The sequence below is a fragment of the Ictidomys tridecemlineatus genome, chromosome 7 (assembly GCF_052094955.1).
Source record: "Ictidomys tridecemlineatus isolate mIctTri1 chromosome 7, mIctTri1.hap1, whole genome shotgun sequence".
Lineage (NCBI taxonomy): Eukaryota > Metazoa > Chordata > Mammalia > Rodentia > Sciuridae > Ictidomys > Ictidomys tridecemlineatus.
In genome coordinates this window covers 86,226,612-86,235,558 of record NC_135483.1, presented here as the reverse complement: position 1 = coordinate 86,235,558, position 8,947 = coordinate 86,226,612, and the positions used below count along the sequence as shown (strand labels likewise).

At 46.9% G+C, this 8,947-nt stretch overlaps 1 pseudogene; it reads left to right on the top strand.

Annotated features, from left to right (window-relative positions):
- The first annotated feature begins 3,048 nt into the window (after positions 1 to 3,048).
- On the top strand, positions 3,049 to 7,320 carry LOC144365505 (prostacyclin synthase pseudogene; annotated as a pseudogene).
- Positions 7,321 to 8,947: the final 1,627 nt, after the last annotated feature.

The following is an 8,947-nucleotide window of genomic DNA, read 5'->3' as shown; positions in this document are numbered from 1 at the left end:
TGATATCTATAGAACACTTCATCCAACAACAGCACAATTCACATTCTTCTCAAGCTCACATAGAACTCCAAATAAGATAGATCACATGCTAGGATATAAAACATAACTGAACAAATTAAAAGAATAATGATCACACAAAACGTGTCCTTGAACAACAACAAAGCAGAAAACTATAACAGAATAATACACCAAAATTCCTAAAATATTGAAGATCAAACAATAGACTTCTAAATAGCACATGAGCCAAAGTCTCAAGAGAAATTAGAAAGCATTTTGAAAATTAAAACATTTGGTTAAAATTTGAGTGAGTGATGTAGAGAAAACAGTACTTAGAAGAAAGAGTTTAGCACTGGAAAAATATACCATTAATAGTTTAAACCTCCACCTTAGAAAAATAGAGAAAGAGCCTAAATAAAGCAGAAAAAAAAGAACAAGAATCAATGAAGTTTTGTAAAAGGAAAGCAACATCTAAAGGCCAACAAAATTCAAAGCTAATTTTTGAAAAGATCAATAAAATTGATCAAACTCAAGCCAAGGTAACTGAAAGAGAAGGGGAAACAGCAAAGAGAGAAGAAAAAGGAGGCAGAGGAGGAGGAAGGGTAAGAGGAGAAAAAACAGACATAAAATATTTTAAAACTTCTAATGTCAGAAATAAAAGAATTTCATTACCACTGATGTCATAGACATTAAAAGGTTAAAAGAATATTATGAAAATTATATATGTTTATGAATTTTAAAATGCACTGATTCTTGAAAGACACACAATACCAAAACTCAGGGTCTTCATATATTCACGATGCTATATAACAGAAAAGCACAAACTGGGTGGATTGATATTCTTTTGAATTGACGCAGAAACTTATTTCTCATCTTACTGGAGGATGAGTGGGTTAAAAATCAATGCAAGCCATCAGCAGTTTCATTGTCTGATAAGTATCCACCTCCTGGAATATGTACAAATGTGTTCTCACATGGCAGAAGGGGTGAGGACCCCTAGGCCTCTTTTATCAAAGCACTAATCCCATTCATGAGAGTCTACCCTCAGAAATTAACTGCCTCTCAAAGGTCCTACCTCCTAATACCATCATATAGGAGACAATGTTTTAACTAATACATTTTAAAGGGATACTAACTCAGTCTACAACATTCACAAAAGCAGATATAGATAATGTTAAGTAGGTTTGGTTTATACCTAAAAAGAAAAAAAAAGGGAATAATCAACAGCCTTCTAATAAAGAAAACACCAGGTACAGAAAATTTCACTGATTAATTATACCAAAAATTCAAGGAAAAAAATGAAGACAATGATTTATATTCTCTCTCAGAAATAGAAGAACAGAACATTTCCCAAATCATTTCATGGGGCTGTATGCCAAAACAAGATAAAGTCATAAGTAGAAAAAATATGTGCTGACCAATATCTTTCAGGAACATAAGATTTTTAAAAATTCTCAACAAAAGTATTAGCAAACAGAATCTAGCAATACATAATAACAATTCTACACTAAGACCAAGTGATATTTACTCCAGGTGTGCAAGGCTAGCTCAACATTCAAAATATAGTTAAAATAATTAACTCATCAATCAAACTAAAGAAGAAAAATCATTTGATCATATAAACAGGTCCAGAAAATGCATCTGACAGACTTCAATGCTCATTCATGACTAAAACTTTCAGGAAACTAGGAACACCATGGAAAATCCTCAACCTGATTTAAAAATCTATCAAAAACAAAACAAGGAACCCAACAGTAATGTTATACATAATGTGAACAACTGAGTGATTGCTCCTATTATCAGGAAGATGGCATGAATGCCTCATCTTATTGTTCCTGGATTCTTAGCTAATGCAGTAAAACAACAAAATTTAAAAATAAATAAATAAAAGGTATACAAATTTGGAATAAAGAAATTAAATGAATGAAATGAGAACCTCATTTTATATTTCAAAATAACTAAAAATAAGTTTAAAATGTTTTACCACAAAACACTTATATTTGAAATATAAAATGAGTTTCTCATTTCATTCTTCTACATATGTTATCCAGTTTTCTCAAAACCACTTGTTAAAAAGGCTGTGTTTTCTCCAATGTATGTTTCTGATATCTTGTCAAGGATCAGATGACTGTACATATGGAAATTTATCTCTGTGTCTTCTATGGTATTTCACTGGAGGGCTTGTCTGTTTTGATACCAGTACCTGGTAACAATCATCAGTTTACTCTCTACTTCTATGAATTAAACTTGAAGACTTAAATTTAAACATAAGACATTTATAAAATAACATCAGAAAGTGTCTAGGTGACCTTGAATTTGACAGTGGTTTTTAAAATTTAATAGCAAAATATAATCCATGAAAGAAAATACTGGTAAATTGGAACTTTGATAAAATGAAAAACTTTAAGAACCTGGAAGGCTGAGGTGGTAGGAGTGCATGAGTCCAGTAGTTTAAGACAAGCCTGGGCAACATAGTGAGATACCATCACAAATAATGCATGAATCAATAAACTAATCAATCAATCAATAACTAATGCTCTGAAAAAAATGTTGAAAGAATAAAGAAACAAACCATAAAATGGGAAAATATATTTTCACAACAAATATCTTATTAAAACCTGCATCCAAAATATAAAAGTAACTCCAAAAATACAATAATAAGAAAAAAACACAATTAGTAAATGGACTTTAAAAAATCTGAAAACCAATTTTACCAAAGGAAATCTACACATAGAACAAAAGCTTATGAAAAACTACATAATACCATGTGTCATTAGGGATTTTCAACATGATACCACTATGCCACAATTAAAATGGCTATTTTTTTTTTTTTGAAAAATTACAATATCAAGTACAAGTATTAAGTAAAAGGAACTTTCATGTGTGTTTGGTCAGAATGAAAAATGGTACATTCACTTTGGAAGACCACTCTGAAGTTTCTTGAAATATCCTCGTCCGCTCCACTTGGCCCTGGGCGGGGGCGGAGGCCGGGGCCGTCCGCGGGGCTGCGGCGCTGGGGCGGGGCAGCGGTGAGGTCTAGGGACCGCGGGGCCGCGGTGTGCTGCCTACCTGGAGGGACCGCGCCCGCGGCTGCCATGTCCTGGGCCGAGCTCCTCGGCCTCCTGGCCGTGCTGCTGCTGCTGCTGCTGCTGACCCGCTGGCGCACGCGGCGACCTGGCGAGCCTCCCCTGGACCTGGGCAGCATCCTCTGGTTGGGCCACGCCTTGGAGTTTGGGAGAGACGCCTCCAGCTTCCTCGCTAGGATGAAGGAGAAGCACAGGGACATCTTTACCGTGCTGGTGGGGGGCCGGCACGTGACCGTGCTCCTGGACCCCCACTCCTCTGAGAGGGTGGCGTGGGAGCCGCGCTCCCGGCTGGACTTCCACTCGTACGCCGCCTTCCTCATGGAGAGGATCTTCGACGTGCAGCTCCCGCACTACAGCCCCACGGAGGAGAAGGCCCGGATGAGACCGACACTCGTCCACAGAGACCTGCAGGCACTCACGGAAGCCATGTTCACCAACCTCCGCTCCGTCTTCCTGGGCGACGCCACGGAAGGGGCCAGCAGATGGCGGGAGGTGGACCTCCTGGACCTCTGCTATGGCTCTCTGCTCAGAGCCGGCTACCTGACCCTGTATGGAGTGGAGGCGTCCCCACGCACCTAGGAGAGCCAGGCCCAGGACAGAGCCCACTCGGCCAACGTCTACCACACCTTCCGCCAGCTGGACCTGATGCTCCCCAAGCTGGCGCGAGGCTCCCTGTCAGTGGGGGATAATGACCGTGTGTGCAGCGTCAAAGCCCACCTGTGGAAGCTGCTGTCCCCCGTCAGGCTGGCCACGCGAGCCCAGCGGAGCAGCTGGCTGGAGAGCTACCTGCGGCACCTGGAGGAGCTGGGGGCTTCGGAGGAGATGCAGGCGCGGGCCTTGGTGCTGCAGCTGTGGGCTACACAGGGAAACATGGGGCCTGCTGCCTTCTGGCTCCTCCTCTTCCTCCTCAAGAATCCCGAGGCCCTGGCTGCTGTCCGCGGGGAACTCGAGGGCGTCCTCTGGAGAGCAGAGCAGCCCGGCTCACAGATGACCACCCTCCCGCAGAAGGTCCTAGACAACATGCCCGTGCTCGACAGCGTGCTGGATGAGACCCTCATGCTCACAGCTGCACCCTTCATCACCCGGGAGGTGGTGGTGGACATGGCTATGCCCATGGCCGATGGGCGGGAATTCTCTCTGCGACATGGTGACCGCCTCCTCCTCTTCCCCTTCCTGAGTCCCCAGAGAGACCCTGACATCTACTCGGATCCTGAGACGTTTAAATACGACCTGTTCCTGAACGCCGACGGGTCGGAGAAGAGAGACTTCTACAAGGACGGGAAGCGGCTGAAGCACCCCAGCATGCCCTGGGGGGCGGGCCACAGCCAGTGCCTGGGCAGGGGCTACGCCGTCAGCAGCATCAAGCAGTTCCTGGTCCTGGTGCTGACGCACTGCGACCTGGAGCTGATCCGGGCAGACGTGGAGGTCCTCGAGTTCGACCTCAGCAGGTACGGCTTCGGCCTGATGCAGCCAGAACTTGACGTGCCTGTGCGATTCCGCGTCCGGCCCTGACCTGCGCGGCTCTGCCTTGCTGCAGGGCATCGCCCTCTCCTGCTGCTCCAGAGGCTGTGTCCACTGAGGGGACGAGGGCGGGAGCTGCGAAGGACACAGCAGGAAAGACCGCAGAGGCTCGGACCGCTGCAGACCTCAAGCCGCAGCCGGACTCCTCCTCCCTGGCTCACCTTGCTCCTGTCACCTGGTGATGTCCCCTGAAGCTAATCCAGACAGGGCAGGGCCATGAGTCCTGCTGCCAGGCCCCCAGCTCCACGGTGGTCCCTGTCCCAGTCCTTGACAACTAGTGTGGTCCAGGCGAAGCCTGTCAAAGCAGATGCTGGCCTGGAGAGGCACCTTGGACCCAGCAGTGTGTCCACAGCGCAGGCTCTGTCCTGATTGCTAAGGCGTCCCTCAGGACTCCTCCCTCCCTGGGTGCCCCACTCACTGGACAGAGTCCCCCCACCGTCCACGGGACACCTGAGAGACAGAAGGATCTCCGAAGAGCGGACAGCCGGGTGTGGTCCCTAGGCCCCGCGGAGCGCTGGGCTCTGGGAGAGTCCTCTGATGTGGGCTTCCCTGCCTTGGGGACCAGGAGACAGGCCCCAGGTGGCTGAGGAGCCAGCGCACGGGAGGGGCTGAGCTCCTGAGCCGACCCCTGCTGCTGCACAGTCCACCGCAGGCGGTTTCCCTGGCTGACACTTCAGAGAACCTGGACTTGGTTTTAGTCTGAATCCCTCCGTCTGCAGGAGAGGCAGTCTGACGTACAGCTCTCCTGACAACCGGGCGCTCTTGCCACACGGGCGCTCTGCATGGCATCGCGCAGGAGCCGAGCCCTCTGCCTGGCCGGTCCTGGGCTCTGCTCCCCCAGCGTCGGGCTCAGTTGGCTCTGCCTCTTGGTATCTTCTGGCCCCGAGGGCATCCAAGTCTGAGGCCATCTGGCTCTTAGAAGTGACGTCACAGGAGCAGAAGTGACGTCACGGAGCTGGTGGGAACCAGCCGACAGACCTGCCTGCACTAGCCTTTGAACAAGCAGGTCGGTGAAGAAACCAACACTTGCCTCAGTTTTAAGGAAAAACGACGTCAGAAAAACAGCCTGCGAACCCTGATGGTGGCCGCAGGTGTTATTGAAAGCAGGTTCTGCTTATCGGATGCCCCTGGAGTGCTGTGACGCGCGAGGAGACATGGATTTCTATTCCTTACAATGTCTCTGTGAAGAGAGGACGGTGATGCCCTCTTTGTACATGGGAAAGTAGGCTCAGAGAGGTGCAGTGGGTTTCCTGGGAGTCACACAGCTCATCAACTGGTCGAACTGGGACCACACTTCTTGTTCTAGGAGCAAATGGTGGATGGACTCATGTTTCTCGGGGTCCAGGGCTGGTGGGGTGCCATTCTGTCTGGCCTTGGAGTGCCCAGAGCCAGAGGCTTGAGTGTGCATTCATACCCTGAGCCGTAGACACAGACACAGAGCTAGTCCTCTGGCTTTAGGTGGACAGGAGAGGCCCCGGGGGTCCGTCCCTTCCTGGAGCAGTGCGGGGTGTGGGGCTTCCCCAGCCCTCTGTCGCCAGGCAGCCCGGGATTCCCAGACAGACGGTGTGATTGGCAGGAGGCTGGATATCCCCGGGGAGACCCATCTCCACGCCTGGGTGACCCACCGCCGCCTGCTTCTTAACTCTGCAGGAAATCAGAGCCGGCAGCCTCCTGTGGGAGGACTGCCGGTTTCCATGGCAACCCTCGCTGCCGCCTCACTGCTGCTAGGAAGGAAGGAGGCCAGCGGAAGAGCCCGGAGCTCCCCGGCTGCAGCCTGGGCTGCAGCCTGGCGTGTGCGCGGGGAGGACCTGCCGACTTTCCCCAGGCTGGGCCGGGCTGTCCCTCAGGCTGGGCTGGGCTGTCCCCGAGGCTGGGTTCTCCCCTGCCTTCAAAGAAGGGCCGGTCCCTCCTCCTTGGAGCAGGTCATGGGAACCGCTCCAGGAGAAGAGGCTCTTCCCGCGGCCCAGGCGCTGGAGCAGGGGTTAAATGCTCTTGCTTCACTCTTTAGAATTTTTCTCGACTTTTCTTTTCTCCCTTTTTTTCCTTTCAGTAATTGTTAAAGAATGGGGAGAGATGGCGGCACAGTGCTGGCTGCAGGGCTAGGAAGGCCCGGGTGTCGCCCTCCTCCTGCCTCCCGGGAACCGCAGGCCGCAGGCCGCAGGCGTGGAGAGGGGTCCTCAGCCCTGTCCTTGCTGGCTGTTTCTCTTTCTTCTTTTTTTTTTTTTCCTTTCCTGTATTTTAAGTTGCAAATATTCTCCTTTAGACAGACTCACTTTTTAAATTTAAATTTGTCTTCCGGTTGCTGCCAGTAATGGCCAGCCAGCGCTCACTGCCCAAAATAGAAAACGGCTGAAAAAGAACGGGGCTGGGAGGGGATGCGGCAAGGGCTGGGGAGGGGCTGCGGCCGTGGCCGAGGCCCAGAGCCGCGCAAAGCCAGGACTGCCCGTGGGCGGCCACTTCTCCCTGGTGAGCACATAAGGTCTCCGGCTGAGGAGCAGGACTGTCCTGTGAGGGGCCTCGCAGGGGCATGTGCTCCACCAGGGGGCGCCACACACAGCAGCTGGCCTCGCCACCTGCCCCTCTCCAGACAGGCCCCCAGGGGCAGCGGTCTCGCCTCAAGTAATTGACTTGGATGTTCCTGCTGTCTTAGTAAACATCGCGTTTCACGAGTGCACGACTGCTAGGCCTTCCTCGTTTAATAAAGATTCTATTTTCATAAAAAAGAGACAAACATACAAACATAGTTTTACTTTACAATCCAGCAATTTTATGCCTAAGTATTTCTCTTAATGAGACAAAAATTTATGTTCACACAAAAGCCTGGAAGGTTTGTTCATAATCGCACAAAATGGGAAGCAACCTAGATGTCTCTGTCCTGGTTAATAGATGAACACAAGGTAATTCATCCATACAACAGAATATTATTCAGCAATAAAAATTAATGAGGTATCAGTCCATAAAAAGACATGAAGGAATCATAAGTGTATACTGGTAAATGAAAGATGGTAGTCTGAAAAGGCTATACTTGAAAGTTCCAACTATATGACATTTTGGAAAAGGTAAATCTGTACAGACAGTTAGAAAAATCAATGGTTACCAGGAATTTAGGAGGAGAGAGAGGAAGAATGAATAGGTACCGCACTAATGCAACAGTCCTGTATCTATAAAAGAAATTGAAATTAGGGGAAAGTATGTGAGGTAGAAGGGTGGGTATGGTGTAGATACATGTCACTGCATGTATTATCTGCCCGATTAGTTTGTATGGATAAGACATTCACCTTAACACAGCAGAAAATAAAAATAAATAAGAAATGAATGAAGTTGGAGAAAAAAGAAATATCAGCTTAGAAATCAATTAAATAAAACACTTCTAAAAATTGGGGTAATCTATAAAAACAAAAGCTGGTCCTAGAAGAAACAAAATAACCTTGATAAATCTCTAGAAGAATGACAAGGAAATTTAAGAATAGACACAAGTTACCAATATTAGGAATGAGAGGCATTATATCACTAAATATTCTAAGGATATTAAAGAAAAGTCATCTGGTCCTGGTGGCAAATTCTTGTGATCCCAGTGGCTCAGGAGATTGAGACAGGGGAATCACAAGTTTGAGGCCAGCCTCAACAACTTAATAAGACCCTAAGCAACTTAGTGAGACTCTGTTTCAAAATAAAAAATGAAAAGAGCTAGGGATGTGGATCAGTGGTTAAGCACCTCTGGGTTCAATGGCAAGCACCTAACCCTGTGCCAAAAGAAAGAAAGGAAGGAAGGAAGGGAGGGAGGGAGGGAGGGAGGGAGGGAGGAAGAAAGAAAGAAAAAGAAGGGTAAAAAAAACCTCAGAAAATATTATGAATTACTTTATGCCAATAAATTTGACAACTATGATAAAATGAATAAATTTTTTCAAAGTTAAGAATAAACCAAAACTTAACTCAAGAAGAAATAGATTTAGTCAATAGTCTTCTATCTATAAAAGAAATTGAAATTGTAGTTAAAAACCCTTCTACCAAAAAGAATCCAATCTCAGGTGGCAACAATATTGAATTCCAATTATAATAGAAGTAATGCAATTTTACACAAAACTATAAAGAAAGATGAAGAGGGAGTGCTTTTCAACTCATTTAATAAGTCCAGCATTATTCTTATAAAAAATTTTTTTAAAAACAAACAGGAAAGAGCATTGCAAGAGAATAGTACAAACTAAGATCACTAATTCCCTAATGATCCCCCTACCCCCAGCAGTGCACCATGATCTTGGATGCACAAATTCTAAGCAAAACTTGACAAAGAAAATTCAACAACATATGAAATACAAAAGTTTTACATACTGATGCAATGTTGA